This window comes from Mercenaria mercenaria, chromosome 12 (genome assembly GCF_021730395.1).
Source record: "Mercenaria mercenaria strain notata chromosome 12, MADL_Memer_1, whole genome shotgun sequence".
Taxonomy (NCBI): domain Eukaryota; kingdom Metazoa; phylum Mollusca; class Bivalvia; order Venerida; family Veneridae; genus Mercenaria; species Mercenaria mercenaria.
Window position 1 is genome coordinate 82,002,222 of NC_069372.1, and position 22,585 is coordinate 82,024,806.

The following is a 22,585-nucleotide window of genomic DNA, read 5'->3' on the forward strand; positions in this document are numbered from 1 at the left end:
CATAGTTAGAATGTATTGAATCATGCATGTAAAAACATCGGTGCAACAATTTCAAGGGAGGCACTTTTCACAAGATTGCATGCACGGTTTGATGTCATTCACAAAAAGAATGAACAAAAATGGCGTTGTTCGATAGAAGTCTTTTCAGTCCTGGAGAACAATATTATAAATACAACTAAAAATTATTAACATTGAATCAACAAGACAACATTTTGTATATTATTTTATTGTTAAAACCAGGAACTGTAGCGAAATTACATACAATTCAACATGTAAGATGTTGAAACAAGAAAATTTGATGAATACGAATTTCCGCCAAAATGGTTTGTGTTGAGGAATGGCAAAGAAATATATCAGGCAAATAGCAAATCTCTTTTTTTGTGGGGGCGGAGGGGAGGGGGGGGGGGTGAGGTGCATGATGGAGGTGATGGGGAACCCTGGGTGGAGTAGCAAGTTGGAGGGTATATATTTGCATGTTGATAAATATTCATAGACGGTTAAAGGTTTAGAAAAAAATTGTGGGATAGGGTTGAGGGTGGGGTGGGAAGGGGGATGGAGTGTGACCAGGGTGTAAGGGTTACACAACTTCACATGTGGATAATAAATGTTCATGGAAAACAATGAATGCAGTTTATTGAAATTCTACTATAAATTGGTTAGTTTGTTATGTACAAATATATGGATTTTTTTAAACAATTAAAGGGCAATAACTCTGAAGTTACTAAAGAGATCATGATGAAATTGAGTGTGCACTACCACATTAAGGTGATCTTAGTTTATTATAACTTTCATGGTTCTAGATCAAATATGTCGCAAGCCATTAAGCAGAAATTGCCATATACCTCATACAGTTAACACTAGAAACTACTATTAACTGTGGTGTTATTTTGACAATCTGACTGACACTTAACAGGCCGCATTTTCCTGTAGTGGTGAACATGTATATTAAGTTTTATCATTAAAATATACAAAACCACTTCCTAGATATGGCTCCGGACGGACGGACAGATGACGCCAAAACTGTATCCCTCCACCTTCGGCAGGGGATAAAATCAATAGCATGTCATCTAATACTCGCGATATGAAAACAACTTAAATGATTTTAGCAACAAATGTAAATATAAGGACACTAACTTAGCACATGGGTATGTAAAAAGTCTCATTGTGGTTTATATCCATCTAAATGCTAAAAATCAAATGTTCAATATGTTCACACAGACTTGGCAGACATGCACACAAAATATAAGATAAATAAAATAAAGAACACAACTGAAACATATAAACACAAAACATATATTAAATAAATGCACAACCTCTGAAAGGTAACTGCCCACAATAAGAATCCTTTACACATAGGAAAATATTCCCTCGACAGTTATAAGTAACTGACACACATACTAATACTGGTAACAGGCTTGACACACATCCTGTATAGGATTTTAATTGTTATTTTTGCTACAGTTGTAAAGGACCTTATTTGCAAACGAAGAAATACTGCATCTGTTTCATTTACAGGCATGCTCAAGTTGATCTGGAGACTCAGTAAACTCAACTTTCTTCTATTTTTCCTTTTTTGAATAGCAAGTGTTTTGTAAACTGTATATAAAATCAGCATTTTGTTGAGATGCCCTGAAAGCTGATGGCCAGGTCAATTCGTTCATTGTTATTTTTTTCAAGGAGATGCACATTTTTCTTCAAGCCTTGCTCCATCCCTAATTTGAAAGCTTGAATATCCTGAGCATTTTATGTACTCCAGTAAACATAATTCACTTGGCTGAAAGATTCACGGAATAAAAATTTTTGAATAGCAAGACTTAGTTTTTTGTAAACTGTATATATAATCAGCATTTTGTTGAGATGTCCTGAAATCTAATCGCCAGTATCAGAGGTATGTCAATTCATTCATTGATATTTTCCAAGGAGATGCACATTTTTCTCCAAGCCTTGCTCTATCCCTAATTTGAAAGCTTGAGTATCCTGAGCATTTTATGTACACCAATAACACAATTCACTTTGGCTGAAAGATTCATGGAATAAAATTTAAAGGCTCTCAGCATGGATTTCATCAAATGTTGTTAACTGGCTAGCCTTTCGTCATCAGAGATTTTCATCTGGCCCATTAACTTGACAGACTAAAATTAAAGAAATTTTAAATATGTTAAATGAAGTTATTAGTACTAGTTGTCATCATTTTGAATGACCAAATGGATTATTCATGACATAATGTTACACTTAGTTGTAATAAACTATTTAAAACAATGGAAACATAGTTATGTACATACCAAGCATGTGCTTTTCATTCATGTCCCAATCAGAATTTCTCATCCATAACTTTACAAAATCACTAATAACTGCATGTAATCACTGTACTCATAACTGATCAACTGAAAATTTGAATTTGCCGGGAGGCGTTAACGAGGTCATGAACCCTGGAGAAATGGAAAACAAACCTGATAAGCAGAAGGCTCATGTATCAATGGAAATTAACACAGGTCTAGAGCCTATTGTAAAAGCTTTACCAGAAAAGAAACTTTGAATTTTTAAACTGCATAGAATATGATAATCATTTCTGCAATTATATTTTCATGGTATTACAAATCATGTTTAAATCAAGATGCAGGGAATTAAACTACAGACATACAGTGGGATGTTATCACAATTGAAGTGTCTGCATTCAAGACTTGAACTACATTTATTGCTGGATTATCTTAATTAATGGACCAGTGTCAGGTAAATGATTGTTTCACTCAGTTTACATTAAGAAGTTTAAATATCAGAAATCCTAGTCTCAACTTTGAATTTTTTCTAAGATTGATTCTGATATGGATGTACAAAATATGGACAAGGAAACATTTAAGTTCTACATTCGCTTGTGAATCATTGAAGGGGAGCTATTTTTAGCTGACCAAATTTACTGCCAGGGCATATAGGCAATCAGAGCAAACAGATTAGAAAAACTACTTTTGGATAGTTATTAATGAAAGAGTCAAAATATCTCATTCTCAGCTGTTATCAAAATCTGTGTGCAAATCAAGGCCTTGCTCTAAAAAGGATTCAAAGATACAGATATGATTCTTGTATATTAGGATTATTACCATTTTAAAACACATTCTAAAAAGGATGATGGAAATGTAATTTCTAATCCTTTATGTGGAAAAGAGGACCGCCAGATTGTTTGTGTCATACATTGTGGAAAAAATCTCATGGCATGAAGAAGTATAATGCTGCTTTCATAACTTTGATGAAAATGCAATATGGTCAACAGATAACGTGATTCTTGGTGCATTAAGTTTATTTTGGCTGAACGTTTTCATTTTCTGCGAATATGGTTAAGAGGACTGGTTGATGTTTTAACGATTTCCTTCAAAACTGCAGTTCCCTGGAGTAATTTATCTGCATCATAAGCATGGCAATTCTAATAAGGATTAACATCTGTTTTACCAAAAGAAGCTGAAACCGATCAGGCAAATACGGAATTAGTAAGTATATATGTATTTCATTTCTGTTTTATGCATACTCTACATTGAGCAAATCTAGTAGATCACGTTTGCAAATGACAAGTAACCTTTAATGATGGTCAATCTGATCTAAGCAACATTTTTTGACAGTTTTCATTTTTTGTGTACTCTTTTAGAGACAAAAACTATTGATGAAAATGTGTATCACCAGTTATGTAACCATTATCATTATCATCATCATTGACATCCCGAAAACCCATTTATCACCCAATTAAACACTCAAAATACTTAATGAAAGGAACTGTCTAAATTTCAATCATGGCCATTTCTATTAACAACAATAGAAATGCCTATAGTCATCATCAATAACAATAACAACAACAAACCGTTATCTTCTGACGACACCTGTTTTTCATCTTGTTCATCAGCAAAAACATCAGTAAAACTAACGATAATAATGATGATGAAATGACAGATGATGATGATGATATTGATAACAGAGGTGATGATGACAGTGGTGATTGTGATGATGACGTAAATGATGGTAATGATAACGATGATTATCTGGTGTTAATGTTGTTGCTGCTGCTGATGATGATGGTGGTTGTGGTGGTGAAGATGATAATGTTGATGATAATGCTGGTTATGATGATCTTGATGATGTTGGTGCTGCAGGAGATGACAGTGTTTGTAATGATGAGAGTTGTCGTTACGGTTGTGTTGATAGTCTTGATGCTGATGATAGTAGTAGTGGTGGGTGATAAAAGATGTTGATGATGATGACTGTTGTGATTGTGATGATAGTGGTGGTGGTGGTGCTGGTGCTGCTGCTGATGATGATGGTGATTAAAATAATGATTTTCAAGTTTCCATGATACTTCAATGTGTCAAAGCATAAAGAATTACATATTAAATGAATGGATTTTATAAGGCACGCATTTAAGAAACAATTTGCAGGTGAAATGTGTGGGAAATGACGAAACGATTGGTCTTAAACTTCTAATGGTTCCTTTGCAAGAGAAAAATTTATTTATTATTGCCTGTTATCTTTCAAGAAATGTTCTGCCCAGAAGACACAGTAATTAGATCGGTGATAAAGGAGTACCCATGCATGAAGCAGTGTAATAATGCCATGACTTGCACTGATAAGCTCAGTGTGTTTGATGTATAAAATAAACAAGGTTAATGCTTTCATGTATCCAAATCTGCAATATTTGTTTTTTTTTTTTTTTTTTTTTTTTTGTGGTTGAGATATTCAAATCTGATACATGTATAAAATATAATTTAAAAAATTTAAAAGTTCCAATAATGAACTGTCCAGTTCTCTGTTAGTAAAATACCATTTTCTGATGCTGTTGTTAATAATGATGACGATTTGAAAATTAAAACTTAATATACAGTTACTACATTTAATTGGAGCACCACTTCAAACAAATGTTGTAATTACACTTTCATCAAAAAGAACAATATAAATCATCATCACTATCATATACATGCCATTCTTATTTCACTGACAACATTGTAAAGAAAATATCTTCATCACTACCAACATTATCATCAACTGTCAACAAAATCATCATCATCATCATCATCATCATCATCATCACCACCACCATAAGTATCATCATCATCAACAGCAGCAGCAATAAAACCCAAAACAAAATCATCATAAAGAAGTGCCTAACTACATGTCATTCTTTTCGCCCCCTTTCTCAATTCCAAAAATTAACAACATCATCATCATCAGTGCTATTAATATCATCAGTTGAATCTTCAACATCAGTATTGTCAAAGCATTGACAAAGGTAATATCAGCATACTTCGCATGAACATCATGATAAAAAAGCTACAAAATCTATTATAATCATAATTATCATTATCATCATCAGTTGCTTCGTTTTTTCCAACAACACTCTAGTTCCCTCACTCCTTCTTTATGGCCTTTATCATATTATCAGTATATCTGATATAGAAAAAAATGAAACATACGAGTTTGACTCCAAAATCTCACTCCATTTTTTCACTCCAAGGTCATTCCAAAATCTCATTTCATGACTCCACTCCAAGACTCCACTCCATATTTTGTCGCATGCCTTCAGAGATTTATCTAATGAACAAAAAGTCCCAGTACATAGAGTTATATATCTATTAGAAATGTATGTTTTATTACATTTTATGAAATTTTGTAATTGCTTTCCTTTGATACGAAATGATTAAAATGGTGGGCTGTCATTTTATTTTAATACAGTTTCTAGTTTTACATTTATATTTGATAGATATTGAGATGTTTCAATAATCTTAACCGAAAGAGAGGGGTAATATTAAATTTAAAAAGTTGCATTTCTAATGAATTTTTGCAAAGTATATATTTGTTTCCTGTCTTTGAATATAAATCAACATTTTGATCACTGGGGGTTGACGCGTGTAACGAAAAGTGTTTCTCAGAGACAGCACGTGTATTTTCCTCTTTCAAAGGAAGACTATGTTGACCACGTGTTGGATACAATTTTGTGTATTTCTTGGGCTTTTGTACTTGTCATGAAGATCAAATAGCAGTTACACAATGGTAAATGTTAATTCAATGCTATAATACAAACACCTCTTGTTGTTATACTTTATGTTTTAGTGCGGTCAATGTCATGAAAGTACGCGTTTTGTGCTTTGTTGCATAATTTCATGTACATATTAACTGTACAAAGAAAAAATGATTAATAATAGTTATATCTAGATATCTTATGTCGTGATTTGGAAAGAACATTTGCTTCTGTACATAAAGATTTTGTGTGTGTGCGTGTCGCACAGAGAGTGTTTTCAAACAAAGTCAAATTTTATGTATGTATTTATCAACGAAATCATGTTTAATTTCAAGAAATGAACCACGCGATATGTCTATACTTTCGCCTTTCATTGAGGAACATACACGTGCTGTCTTTTAGAAACACTTTTCTGTACAAGCGTCAGCCATTGATGATTTGATACTGAGTTTATAAATCTTAAATAGATCACTATTTTGTTACCTACATACTCATTTTGCTTTACTTATGATAAAAAGTACATAAGACATTACTTATTTTAGAACAGTATATTCTAATGCAAAAGAGACACTCACATGGAATTATTACAGAACTTTAGTTGCTCTTAACTGCTAGCTTGAAAAAACTTTTCTACAGGTCAGCTCCTGGACATTTTATCATAATGTTTATCTCATTTCAATTACTGGCAATTACCAGACAAAATTCTGGACGTGGTTGCTCACTGACCATCTGGGTTCATCTCAGAGAATATGTTCTTGCTCTTATATGCAAGTTGATCAATAATACTAAGTGTTGAATTGCACTTGTGATACAGAAAAATATTAAATCAAATGCCATGCGTAACGATATATATATACCAATAATTTGATGATTTAAATGCTTGTATATACATTTTCATCATATTGAGTCATTTGTAGAACATTCACTGGGTCTTAGCACATTAAAATGTGAATGAAACATATGTGAATAGGAATTCGTAGATGACTTGGTTAAACAAAACGACAGTAAGGCCTCACCAAATTAAAAAGTTTTTCATCGGATTTGACGCTCGTATATTTTCAGAAACACACAAAAAAAATATTTTTGTTTGTTTTTGGCTTGCGCTCGCCCCATTGAAAAAAATCAATCCAAAATTGTTTGGTGCGCTACTTTTTACGGACGTAAAAGTGTATAAATGCTTTTGATTCCAGTCCTAGAATGTTCTCAAATGGATTTTAATCAAAATAAATACATACTACGCACACATGGTCTATAATAAATCATAACACTTATATTTAGTTGCGTTAAAGTTGTTTCCCCTTTATGCAGTTACGCCATTTTCTTCAAATGTTTACCAAATTACATGCTAAAAATAATCGATTTATTTCATTGAAAACTGGATGAAGAAAAGCTTACTAATTTATTTCATAACATCAATCTACATTATTTTGGTAAGGGTAAATACTTATTGATGCATGTCACTTATCTGTTTTCTGTTTTTCCTGTCCAAATGATCAGCGTTTGCATACGAAAGTTGGTGGGGTAAGGAATTTACATTATGATTTGTTTTCAGAACCGTTTCGATTTTCAAATTTTCCAATCAATTAGGTGACTAATGTTAATGCTAATGCACGTTAATCTCCATTTCAGACTTTAATTGAGACTTTGTTTCAACAAATTTAATATGTTATGAAAGTTTAAAGTTAGAAAAAGAGTTGTACAATAAGACATCATGCTCGACTTTTCTGAATCAGAGCTTTGCCAGTAAAAGGGGCATAATAGTCAGAAGCTTTGAAAGTACAGAGCTATTGGTCATTATATAAAACTTTATATTTGATGTATCAAAAACTTTGTAAAGTCAGCCAAGAATGCTACATTTTCATAGCAGTAAATATTCAAGTCACATATGTATGTGATAAGTATGGTGTAAGGTTATGCATTGTTGTTTATTAAATATTTTCTAACAACATTTTCAGAAGCATGCAATATTTGATTACAGTGTACTGTATGACACTGTTGATACATTTTTTCACGAGTTCGCTATGTTGTGCGTCTGCAGGTCAGATTTTCTCAATCCCTGGGGACTTACTTTATAATTTAAAAGGGCTATGTATTCTATTTTAAGGTTTTGATTAGTCAGCCTAGAGCCAAATGCAGATAGATAGATTTCTTCGCTCTTCGCTCGCTCCTGATTTTCTCAAAAACCTAAACAAATATTTAAATTATTTTTTCGCTCGCCGCCTCAATTTTTTCAGAAAAAAATCCGATGAACAACTTATCAATTTGGTGTGGCCTAAGGTAACAATATATTCTTTTATTATTTTAATTCACGAGTTGTAGGCTACAATATAGAAGACCCATTTTTAAGAAAATCAAACTGGAAGCTAGAAATAAGGTCATGAGTCATCATATACCTGTCAAAATTTGTCATTAGTTTTTACGAGCTGTCAAAATTATTTTTATCCCTCACTGTTTTTGTAAGTATCTTGGTAGGATATTGTAGTGTGTAACTTACATTACATTCCATTCCACATTCATATTTATGCTTGAAATTGCTTTGTTGAGCTCACCGAAGTCACGTAAGAATTTCTATTGTTTTAGTTTATTGTCTGTAATAAAGGTACCAAACCTCAATATTAAGATATAAGAATTGTTCCTTTCTGGTAGACAAAGGAAACTATTTGGTTGAATAATAACATAACGGTTTTTGGAAAGAACTGAATATTCTTTGGTTTTTTGTTATTCACCGGAAATTTAAAACGTGATAACACCTTAAATAGAAAAGGACCTAATTGGAAATCAAAAATTCAGTACCCCACAAATTAAAGTTGCTTATTTTTTCGGATATTATGAATGTTTTTTTTTATATAAAAAAGATATTTTAACATTTGATTGGTCCTTTTTGACTTTAGATAGACACACCTCAGTTCATAATTATATATTCTGTAGAAAACGGGAAAAAAATTGACTTTTTCAAATATAACTGATGAAATGAGATATTTTCTGCAAATAATCAAAACAACTGTACCCCTAAGATGTAGATAAATTATTCAATAATCTTTATGTGTTATTTGTTTTAAAGTTGATAATGGTTTACTTGGTCCTTTTTGCATTTTATTGAGTAAAGTGAACATTTCTTCAAATATTACGTTTTTTTCCGCCGTTATCCGGAAGTACTCGGAAGCTGCTACGGAAAATATTGTCGTCTGTAGACTCTAGATATGCTCATGATTATTTTGCATAGAATGTGTAAAATTCTAAAAGAATGGTTTTCACACGGACCGGCTATATCTTGAAGATAAAAATCGACGAATGACTACTTTTATTTATGAATACAGAATAAAATATTTAAAGGAGGTTCGGAAAAAAGCAGAATGATAATACCAGTTCGTCAGGGCTATCTTTCAAACTGAAGTTTCGTCACATTATGAACATTATAATAGAAAGTTTTGTCTCTACTGAAAAATGCCATATCAAGAAAAAAAGATGACGGCGTCGGGAATAGAATACGGACTGCCGTGACAATAAAGAAGTTTTCCGCTGTCGTTCCCAATCATGCTATGGAGGGTTTAGTGTACAATGTGTGTTTAATATACAAATTTCATCGTAAAAAGTAGATAAAACAACTAATTCTCATTTGATTCCGCAACATATAGTCAGTCAGTATAAGTTTCAAAGCATTCTTAAATATAGCATTAATTTTCAGATATCTGAAAACATGATTTTTACACTTATTTCATTAGTCTCACAACAGTAGGAAGAATCAGTGTAAACAATTACCCAGCTTTAGAATTTACAGTACTTAATAAGTTATCATAATGGACATGTCCATCTATAAATTTAAATTATACCATTAATGTTAATAGAGTTTTTTCCGTAAAAATTTACTGAGTGAATAGCGAACAGTAAAGATCCTGGCCTAGACTTACAAAGTCTGTTGAGATCAAATAATCTGTAATAATATTAATTTCTTCAAACTGACACTGCTATTTTCTAAAAAAAAATATCTCAAGGCTAATCTCAACAGAGACAGGCAGGACATACTGTATTTTTTTTTTCAAAAAGTGGTATCAGAGAGAATTGATACTATGGCCAGGTGCTTTACATTTAATGACACTAACGACTGATGCCAGTCTAATCCTGGCCTAAATTTTACGATAAAACTCCAGGTATCATTATTTTTACTGTGGGTAGGGGAAGCGCATTATAGTACACAGAGCGAAATCTTAACGGTGACCCCCGAATTTCTTTTTTGAAATAGATAGCGATTAAAATTATGTACGCTTGTTCAAAATTATTCAAAAAACTATTGGACAGTTTCTCAAGTTAATCATAGGCATCTTTACGCAAAATTTTAGGTTAAACTCGACGTCAGTTTCACGTGTTTAGCATTCATAATTCATTTGCCTACGATGTGACGTCTAAATAAACTTGCAAAAATATATCATTGGAGAGATAATTTTAACACAAACTTGAAAATAAAGACTTTTTGCCGTATTTTTGGTGTATATATACTATAGGAACGCTGCGTAGAAAACCTGTCAAGCACGTCTTTTGCGCTTTGCTGAAAAAGACGTTTGTGGTCATGTTTGAAGATTTACTGGTGCAAAATGGAGAATAACAGAACTGAAAAAAAACAGTCTGTCAGAAATATTGACAACTTTTATCTGTGAAAAACTCATAATAGTCTGTTGAAAATTGGTAGGTGGCGCATATTTGAAATTACAGACTTGGTGTAGCAATTACTTGTTGTTGTTTTTTTGTACATAGATGCGTCAGACCAAAGCTATTAATTATGGATTTTTCCCCGTGTTACTACAACAATAACAATTAGTACGGAAATCTACGTATGTGTCCGAAGCACTGATATTGGATTACTCGTTTTATGGTTTTATTATGATAGGTAAAGCTGTTCTGCTTTATCGGTTTAGAGATGTTACTAAAAGTTGGAAATGGCACTGTGTACATGTGTGTGTGTGTGTGTGTGTGTTCGGGTTTAACGTCTTTCTCAACAATTTTTCAGTCATATAAACGACGGTGTCTACTTGTAGCAGTGAGCACAATGCCCAACTTTATAGTGCTGCCTCACTGGAATATCACGCCGTAGACACGTGGCATGATACCCCACCCAGTCACATTATACTGACACCGGGCTGACCAGTCCTAGCACTATCCTCTTAATACTGAACGCCAAGCGAGGAAGCTACTAGTACCGTTTTTTACGTCTTTGGTTTGACGCGGCCGGGGATCGAACCCACGACCTCCCGCACTCGAAGCGGACACTCTACCACTAGGCTACCGAGGCGGTGATTTCAAGAGAGGCCTCCATTGCCGAAAACCTCACATGAGATGTTTGAATTCTTCTGGAATGTCGGCTGTAATCTGATGTCTGGAACAATGCCTTGAGGTGCACCTTGGGTCTTCCTGTACCATTAAATGCCACTGCATGACCAAACTGTGACAGTGTGACTCTACTCAAACTACATACCCCCAAAATACCCCCCAAAAAACCCAAAAAGTTCAAAAATATCTAATAAAATAATACTGAATCATTGTCTACATCATTTGTCAAATTCAGAACTTTGTCAAAATTTAATGTGTCTTAATTTATACTCATGAAGTTTGTGTGAGTGAGTGAGTTGGATTTTACAGCGAATCGGCACAAAATGGTCAAATATCGATGAGACATTGAAAGAAGGGAGATGTTTAATTATTTACAAATATATAATATATTAGATAATAAGGAGATTGTATTGAAATTGCACTTCATGTTCTGTCTGTCATTGGTTTTGTAAAAAATAAGATCATATTACTACTATTTTCATCAAATATATTATGTATTAATTGACCACAGAAGTCTGTTTACGATAAAAACATCAACTCCTGTCATATTGTCCATAACAAAAGCTGTTATAAAAATATTTTGAAGGGTGTTAATGTTAAAAAGATTTAAGGTCAGTTATTTAGCAACTGCAAACCTTGAACTATAAATCTTGAGCATACTTTTGCAAGAAATTTACAATGTGGTAAAGGCTTTACTTTCTTTCATTTGTAGAGAAAAATCATACATCTGGCACAGGTAATTTGAAATAGTTCAATTAATCTTGTTGCGTCAGTTTAGGGGTGGCTATTGACAGCTAGGTGGTATTAATCACTCTTCACAACAGTATATAACCTCATAATCGCATTTTTAAGCATGTTGACATGTGCCTAGAGAGAAAATGTTTTGTTTGTTTTGTTTTTTTTTTCTGAGAAAATATGGGTGTCAGTATGAAGAAAGTAACTAACATTATTCTAAACAGACATTTTACATCTAAAATTAGGTTTAACTTTTGTTTTCTCTCAGAAATATTTATACAGCTACTTAGTGTGAAGTTTCTACATGTAACAACAAACACCTGATTCTGAAAACTGACCCCTGCAATATTCATGATGGGCCAATGGTCATTTAATTTCCATGTTATAAGCAGATTACTGATAAAAGTTGCCAGGAGAACCAAGTCTCTCTGTAATAATAACCAAACTGTGATAATTGGCTGTTAAATGGCCATTAATGTTAGGATCAGTTAAGACAATAAATCAAAGATAAGCAGGGGAAGCAGAAACCCTAAAGTCATATCCTCTCAAATTCACTGATAATGCACATCTCTGAGAACTATTGTTTAATGCTACAAAGAAAGTTTATGATTAGTCACATAACTTGAAGCTAATTTCAAAGGAATTGAACAAACAACAAATAAAATTATTATAATAAGCATTTTTAGGCATACAATCATATAAGATAATAAGTGGTTAAATATTTTAACAAATAACATTTTACAGAATAACATTTTACAGAATAAAAGTTCACTAACAGCATATTGTAAAATTATAATGAAACAAACTGTCAGACAGACTTACAAAGTCTGTTTTGATCAAACAATCTGTTATAAAGTTTGTTCCTTTCTTCATTATGGCACTGATAATTTCTAAGGAAACCCTTTATCCTATAATCATGATAAAACATATTTTCCAAAATGCACAACTGGTTAATTGATAAGGTAACCGCTCCAGTCCTCATTACAGGAGATTAATTTAAATTATCATTTAAAATTATAGATAAATTACATACCATAGCTACTTTTCTAATGTGTTTAACAAACAGAACATTTTTTTTAATTCATGAAATTGTCAGGACTTTCTTTCTTTCTTTCTTTTATATTGAATAATAATATTCTGTTGTGACAAACAGCTCTTTCTGTGTCATCGGCAAGGTACAATCAATGGCTTAACTTCGGACGAGTTTGTATGTTTCCGCCCGCGTTAGGAAATATCACAAACACGAGCAGATGAAGAATTTTTACAAAAGTCATAAGCTTTTAAATGTCTGGGGAAGCAAGGAAACATTAAAATAATTTGAAAACAGAAATATATATAAAAGATTTTCGTCAGTATAATACTTCAATAGGATTAAAAATATTCCCAAAATATGAATGAAGTGACTACAGAGGAAAGAATAAGATATGTATCACAGGTTTTTATTTAATTTACTCAGTAGCTGTATGCCGTAAATCGCAAATGGAAGCATTAATAATTCATTTTAAATAAATATTTTATTTTTTAAAAAGAGAAAAGAATGACAAACACTTTAATAGGATAAAACTATTGTGCCTTCATTCTAATGAAAACAGTATCGTTCATTTTTTCCTTCTTTGTTTCTATTGGAATATATCAACCAGGTAAAATTTACCGATAAGACAGCGAACTCAACCTTATTGTGTTGGTCATGGCATTTTACATGAGCCTATGAGACTTTCTGTTTTTAAGAATATAGCATTGACTGAATTCCATTGCTTTTTCTACTTGGACATCTTTTATTTTTACTTTTTAAGGAAAATGTTCTCTAAGATGTTTTATATGATCTTTTTAGAGAATAAATGCAGTTCAAACATACATTATTTTGTTTTTGTGTAAGATGATAACACTGTATAGCAATTATCATTCAACTAGAGGGGAGGAAGCAAGCATCTGTCAGACATAATTAGATACCTGCTGTGCTTAATGGCCATTTTATTAGTCTGTGGTCAGTAAATTACATGCATTATAATGTGTGAAAATGTGCAGCATAATAGTCTTGTCCAGCAACTGTATAAATCAATCCTAATTAATTCATCATCACGAGGGTAGGAACAGAGAAACCAGTTTCCCCGTTAAATGCAAGTGAGCTACTGGTAACATTTTTCACGTCTTTGGTATGACGGGGCTGGAGATCGAACCCAGGCCCTCCCGCACACAAAGCGAATGCGGACTAGGCTGTCTGTTCTGTTAAAGAATATGCTTTTGAAATGCAGTCGTCAGTCTAAAAATAAAGGCGCATGTACATGAATGTAAGCAAGTATTATTTACTGCATGCGCAGGTAATCTCTAATATTTGGGCACTTAATAAGATTAATGTTACATATGCACGTTTTAGTATAAAACATATGCGCATATATTTAAATCATCTGCGCACATATCACTCGGCTTGTTGGAAAGCTTACTTTCACGCACACTTATTAGTAGACTAGCCGATAAACTGATAATAAATATATTTCTACATTTTTTCCCCTTTTGTCGAATTCAATTCCATAGAGACAAAAACCAGTCTATTTTAGAGATTTTCACAGAGGATGATATTGGACATAGGATATAGACTGGCTCAGTTCACTACATTCAGGCATAAAAAAGTAAAAAGATATATCATAGTCCAGGAGCTAGTTTAACTTATTAGCTGTTACATGCGCACCTGCACAGGACTTTCTTAGACATGCGTACTGAGCAGTTTGTCCGTTCTTTTTGCTGCAGCCGCTTCATCTCGAATCTGTTAGAAAGCTAAACTTGCATTTCGATTCGAGAAAAGAATTTTAACAAATAAGTACGAAGTATAACTAGCTATACATGCATATGGCAACAACACCGCCTCTCAATGTCTCATTGGTGTATAATTTTACTAATGTATAAAATGCAGCGAAATTAACTTTTTCTAATCAAAGATGTTTGTCACATATCAACTACTATATACAGCAAAATTCATAATCAATGAAAATCATATCAAACAAGTTCAGTGTCTGATTTCCTGAATTAATCCTTTGAATTTACATGTTTGTGGAAGTAAATATCATTTACTACACTTCGCTAAAAATTAAAAGATAAAAGTTCCTGCGTTTATTGTCTACGTACATGCATTTTGCTTAACAAAAGTAATCAAATACATTAAATGATAAAAAATGATGATATGTAACTGAAATGCAAACTTCCATGTAATTTTATGACATGTTATCCATAGCAGACCAGTTGTAACAGCACAATAAGGTATTATAAACTCATGGGCTCTAAAAAAGTTGAACACCTGGGGCCGTATTCATAAAGCATCTTAAGTATAAGTATAAGAAATTGATTATTTACTTAAGTATTACTTAGGTTAGAAATTTATTTTACTTAAGTATATTTGTTATTCATAAAACAACTTAATAAGTAATTCTTGTTTTTTATTGTGGACGAAAACATTAAAAAGAATAACATTAATTGCAGACTGATACAACATGCACAATTATGTTTAAAGTACTTTTATCTGATAAAAACAACACTTTAATCGTACTCACCACGCTATTTTATTTTCTGACTTAAGCCATTTCTTACGTATCTTAAGTTTTAGCTGGTTAATGACTAGAACTTAAGTTTTTACTTAGACTTATGTTGAAATCACCACAAACCTAAGTAAAATCTTAAACTTAAGTCAAAACCTATTTAATACTTAAGATGCTTTATGAATACGGCCCCTGGACTTCATCATAAAATATTAACGATTACTCATTATGCCCTAAATTCCATGAATATGAATTCAAAAGTGTATTTTTTTCTTTTTCAGATTTTGGGGACCTCAGAGAAAGTGAAACAGGACAGAAGATGCACAAAAATATCCATAAAAATGTAGTAGATTCTTCAGATATTAGCACAGTAAAATACTTTAATGCTGTCGCATGTGAATACGCAAAATACCATAAACCACAACCATAAATGATATATTTTGTATGTGGCTGTCACAATTGAAGAAAATAGCAGATATATGAAATGGAAACTCAAAGTCAAAACTAACATGATATGGAATTAAACATTTACGCTCATGTAGAAAGTGCCAAAACCATGTTACAAACTATTTTTTAATTGTGTACATAGCGGTAGTGATACTTATGCCTACATGTACATTATGATATCATGCAATATAGGAAATTATGGAAAGACTCAAACCTTTTTACCTGTACCTTTTATGTCCCTTTTAAGGAAGAAATCAGCAAAAATAGTAGTTTTTGTCAAAATTAAATGAGATATATGGTTTTACAAGACATATGACATAAAGTCGCCATATTACAGTTTTTAATGTACCGGTAGTCATAATCATTTAATAGCTTGCATTACCTTACAGCTATGAAAAAAGGTTTAGTGCCATAACGTTCCTCTTTTTTATGGGGCATATTTTTCTATCATTTGAAAATTACGATTACTGTTTTTAAATGACATCCACGCTCTTTTCAGTGTTTGACTGTATCATGGTGAAGGTACTGTTGAGCCATGGCACACAAAGAACCTTTTATAGTCAAAGATCTTTTATAATACATGGCACGGCCTTTTTCTTAGATTTAAGTTTGGTATGTATTAACTGATATTTCATGTCAGACACTTGGGGTTCAGCTGTCAAGTGAATTGCTGTAACAGTCTTTTCAAGTATACTTTAATAAATCATTCCGATCATAGTATCTTTTATGGATATAAAATTTTCCATAGGACTTTTTGAGAACACAATGTTTCGGTTTATGCTACATTTATATCCCAATCTTCACATTTGGACTAAAGACACTCATAATCAGAACTGACAGTGAACTTGTATGAAAAATAGGACCTATCTATTTTTGATGATGATAAAAATCCATTAGTTGAGGAAGTATAATTAACTTCTAGAACTTGGACTGTATGTCTTTATCTTTGTATATGTTAAAGATGTTTACTTGAAATTTTAAGATTTCATTTCACGAAACACGTGTCTGAAAACAGTAAAGATCTTATTCTGAACTTGAATTATTATATCTCTGCATATGTGGGGGGAGTTCAGACTACCCTTCTGAGACTACTGGTGAGATTTCAATTGTATTTCGTACGGATGTTCTGTACCATGGCTGTTGTTGCATAGATCATTAGCATTTCTGGGATGAAAACGTATTTAGGTGTCACAGGTTATTGCGACTCGCAGGTCCATTTTTTGCTCATCTATTTGTAAAATAATAGTCATCTTCTATTTTTAGATACTAAGATAAAAATTATTCTTCATGATGGTTTATTGAAACAGTGAACTCACAAGTGGCTTGTGACACAGTAATATTCATATCTTTCACATGTTCACACTAACACAAGAGGTGGATAACTGCATTGACATAAAGAAGATTTTACTTATTTATTTTGTTGGGTTTAACGTCGCACCGATGCAATTATAGTTCATATCGCGACTTGCCAGCTTTGATGTTGGAGGAAGACCCCAGGTGCCCCTCCGTGGATTGTTTAATCACAATCAGGCACCTGGATAGAACCACCAACCTTCCATAAGTCAGCTGGATGGCTTCCTCACATGAAAACATTCAAAGCCCCCAGTGAGGCTCGAATCCACATCGATGAGAGGAAAGTGATTTGAAGTCAGCGACCTTCATCACTCGGCCACGAAGTCCCCATGACTTAAAGAAGAGCTCATTCACTATTTGCACTAAGGTGACATTATATTGTAGATAGGGGGTGGGGGTGGTACTCATCTATTCAACAAAATCATAACCAGTAATATCCTCCAATGTTTAAAAAACGTAACAGCTTGAAAGAGAGAAGCACTATCTTTTTTAGAAATAATGGATCATATTGTAGATAGAGGAATGTTCCTCTATGCTACAAAAATACATCTAGCTGGACTAAGAGTAATGTCCCTCTATTTGTCATAATTATGTTACAGACAGAGGGATGTTCCTCTATGTTACAAACTACTACAAGCTGAAGAGAGTAAAGTCCCACTATCTTTAGTTTTTTTTTTGTAGATAGAGGAATGTTCCTCTATGTTTCAAAGTAATACTAGTTGGAGATAGTTATGTACCTCTATCTCACTTCTTGTGAATAGAGGAATGTTCCTCTATCTGCAACATATGACCAACAGAGGGACGTTAGTCTTAGTTCAGCTAGATATATTTTTGTACATTTATCTTACTTCTTGAAGATAGAGGAATGTTCCTCTATGTTACAATAACACAACTAGCTAGAGACAGTATTGTTCTTCTATCTTTCATATGTTGAAGATAGAGGAATGTTCCTCTATGTTTTAAAAAATGCTACTAGCTAGAGATAGTAATGTTTTCATACTTATGTAGTAGATAGAGGAATGTTCCTCTATGTTACAAAAAAGGACTACCTGCAGAGAGTAAAGCTCCTCTATCTTTCATATGTTATAGATGGAGGAATGTTCCTCTATGTTTCAAAATACAGTTTACAGTGTTCCCATGGAAAAAGGACAAATGGAATTTCCTTTTTTATTCTGGAAGGCCTTTTATGAAAGTTATGTACGAAATATTCTACTGTGTAAATAAAAATCAAAAACGTTTAGATGTTGTGTTACGTTTAGTATATATTTGAGTTTAAATACCACAGCTCGATAAATATGTTACACTGCATGAACAAAGTATGACCTGATCATTACTAAAAATATTGTAGAAAAAACAAATTATTTTATTTTATTTCTTAATTTTTCTATATAAATTATGTTTAATAACCATTATAGAACCAACAGTGTACATTTATTTGTGGCAGATCTTTAAGGCCCTCCAGATGCGTAATTGAGTACATGTTTCTGTGCATGAACATAGCAAATTCTCAATAAATCCTCTCATTCATATCACATACTGTGTGTAACATATATTTCGTTTAAAGTAAATTATTTAATAATATAACTCAGATGTTATGCTTTGAAAAAAAAAAAACAGTTTGAATTATGCTTTCAATATTAAAACGTTGCCAGTCAAATTAGATTGTATTGCGTGAAATAAACTTTGTGATGCGTTTAAGAAAATAGAATGGGTAATAATATTGTTAACGCCATGCAGTCCTTTAATTATGAGAGCGCTACACATACAAATATGTTAAACTAAAATAGAGTAATGAATTATATTTAAGCATAAGCATTAATGGAAATAAAATAACATTTATTGCATAGTCAAGGACTGAATTGATAATTATAAACCATAAAATTCAATAAACGAAAGCTAAATTGGTTTATTTTAAATTCGTTTAAAATATTTAATTCAAGCACCTACTTTAGCCCAGTACATAATCATATTCCTTAGAATTGAGCCGGTAACCAGTTTTTTATATTAACAGGTGTCATTGGTTATTGATTATCGATAATACAGGTATTTTGATTGGATTGCTTATTTCTTTATATTGAAAAACCGCGAAATTTAGCGTCACTTGGTTCTTAGTTTTTGATGTGTCACGTCATTTGAATTATTAATAGTAGTAGTGTTCAAGAGCTAAACATAAGAATTGGAAATTTATTTAGAAGTGTTAAATTTGAATAAAAACATTACAAGGAGTGATTTAGGAATAGTATAAAGAGTGTAATAGGCCCTTTTGGGTCTATTTAATCAAAAAACAGGAACTTTTATTAGCTTTGTAACTTTTGTTTATTTTGACAAAAATCTAAGTTGTAATTGCAATAACTTTATAATTGTGATTTATGCATCATGGATCATTGATCGAGTTCATGATTTAAAATGCCGGCAGGACTGAGAAAAAGTCAAAAAATTAACTATAAAGTCATGAATGAGGAAGGACTTCAACAAACAGATGATAGTTCAGAAGATGTCTATCGGGGGATGATAAAAAGGATTCGGTGTTCTCGCCTGTAAAGAAATTAGCAGGTGCGGAATCAAGCGCATCAGCCTCCGGAAGCATGCCAGTACCAGTAGATTCGGATATTGAAGAAATTTTATCGTTGCAGAAGGAAATGGACGATCTAGAAAAAAGATGAAATCAAATTGAGGAAGGTAAAGCATAAAGAGAGCTTCGCCAAAAAGTAATACAGAAAAGAAAGGAGGTCAACGCTCTAAAAGGTTTGGACATTTCTTCCTCTAAATCCAAATCAAGTTCTACCCCAACTTCTGTCAACGAAAAAACCACTGATAAGAAAACTTCTGACAGTAAAAATGTGTCAGATTTATCGTCTATCACGATTGCTGATTTAAGGAAATCAAAATCGTTAAGGAAACAGGCCAACAAACATTTAAAAGAGTTAGGCTTGCAGGTTGATTCAAGTGAATCAACTTCGGACAGCTCAGATTCGGATAGTGACTCGGAATCGGATAGTACCAGTGAGGAAATTGAAGACAAAACCCAGAATGTCAGTTCAAAATCCAAAATCAAACCAAAAAAGTAAAAAACACAAGCATAGTAGAAAATCAGGAATAACAATGAAATCTTCAGACAAAGTAAAAAATAGACAAATGTACCCGCACGCACAATTAAGATACGAATTTGTGAACCAGCACATTTCTTTTCAAAATCTAGATTTCAATCTTTTTGTAGCTGGTGAATTGGAAATTATTTCGGACAATTCAATTAAAACTGCAGAAAGAAATGGTAGAATTTCGTTACTTAAACGAATTATGTACTTGAGTTCCTCGTATGACTTTAAAACATTGAAGTCTTTTTATGCTGCAGTATTAAGAGAAATAGAGCTTGGTATCAAAACATGGTCAGATGATTTTACATATTTAGAATTAATTGTTTTAAGTAAGAGTTCAAATAAATCAGGATTGCATCAGGGTGTCCGGGCAGGAATAAAGGTTACTTGAACCCTCATCACAAACAACAATCTCCTGAAGATCAGACTCCCGTTTGGTTTTGTTCAGTGTATCAGCGCAATAAATGCGAGCACAAAAACAGTCATACGGTAGTGGTAAAAGGTAAATTACGATATGCACAACACATTTGTGCTACTTGTTGGATACAAGACAAGATAAAACTCCAGCATCCTGAGAGTTCATCGTCTTGTCCTCATATGAATGCCTGACTGAATAATTATTTAGTAGATATCAAGGATGAAGGAAAACCTGAAGATCTGTTTCTGCCAAAATTTTGTTACAAAAATCAGGTTAAAAATATAGTTCCCACAGTTGATGATACAATATGTAAACACAATGTATCATGTAAAATTTGTAGTAGCTTATCATCAATATCAGCTCATGCAAAAGTAGAACAAAGCGTTCAAATTCATGAACATGTAAAAATTTCAGGCAAATTTAATTTTGAGAAATGCCGTATTAAAGTTAATCAGAAAATAAACACAGATTATATGCGTACAACTTTGGAAATGTTTGGTTACAATGATATACAGGTTTGTGATCTTATCGAATTCGGTTTTCCAATTGGCTTTCAAGGTGATAAAAATTCATTTCCACAAATAAAAGAAATTTGGAAATATACAAATTACAAAGGGGCAAATGAATTTCCCTCTGAGATCAACAAATATTTAGTAAAGGAATTTAGTGAAGAAGCTATCATTGGTCCATTTAAATCTAACCCATTTTCAAACAATTTGGTTATCTCTCCTTTAAATTCGGTTCCGAAAAAATATGTCACTGAAAGAAGAATAATTTTAGTTTTAAGTAGTTCAAAATTTAGTTCAGTTAACGAGCACATTGATAAAGACTTCTATCTAGGTGAACAGGTTACATTGTTATATCCGAAAATTGATGACTTTGTGAATTTGATATTAAGCAAAGGTCAAGGGGCATTAATGTATAAGAAAGATCTCAGAAGAGCTTATAGACAAATTAGTATTTGTCCCTCGCAGTATAATCTGGTAGCATATGTCTGGAAAAAACATATATTTTGTAACACAGTACTTTCAATGGGTCTAAGAAGTGCAGCATCAATTTGTCAAAGATTTACTAATGCGGTGGCCTTTATCTTGTTTAACTTCGGAGTTTATGTGTTGAATTATTTAGACGATTTTGCGGGAGTAGAAAAGCCTTCAAATGCACAGTGTGCATACTTGTTGTTAGAAAAAGTATTAGAAAATTGTGGTATTGAAGAGGCCAAAAACAAATCTTGTCCTCCAAGAAATTATGACTTTTTTAGGTGTACTTTTTGATACCATAAAAATGACCATGGAAATTACTCCAGAAAGATTAAGAGAAATAAAGTCCCTTGTGCATTCTTGGTTAAACAAAGATAGAGCATCTATTAAAGAAGTTCAATCTTTATTAGGTAAGTTGAATTTCATTGGTGCATGTGTCAAGTCTAGTCGTGTTTGTATAAGTCGTTTGTTAAACTGGTTAAACAGTTGCATTCTTTGTCAGATAAGGTTTTATATGAAATTCCTGAAGAATTCAAAAAAGACATTCTGTGGTGGAATGATTTTTACCATTATACAATGGTGTTTCTCTAATGTCATTAGGGTCTTGGTCAACTGCAGATGTTTTCTCTTCTGATGCTTGTCTTCAAGCCTGTGGTGGGTTTTGGAATGGTCATTATTTTCATTCTCAGTTCCCAGAAAGTGTATTAATGAAACAG

At 32.6% G+C, this 22,585-nt stretch overlaps 1 long non-coding RNA gene across 1 annotated transcript; it reads left to right on the top strand.

The window, feature by feature from the left end:
* The first annotated feature begins 2,464 nt into the window (after positions 1-2,464).
* On the top strand, positions 2,465-16,741 carry LOC128547489 (uncharacterized). Its single transcript, XR_008366589.1, has 2 exons — positions 2,465-3,479; positions 15,858-16,741. It is a non-coding gene; the product is annotated as an uncharacterized LOC128547489 (long non-coding RNA).
* The last annotated feature ends 5,844 nt before the right edge of the window (positions 16,742-22,585 follow it).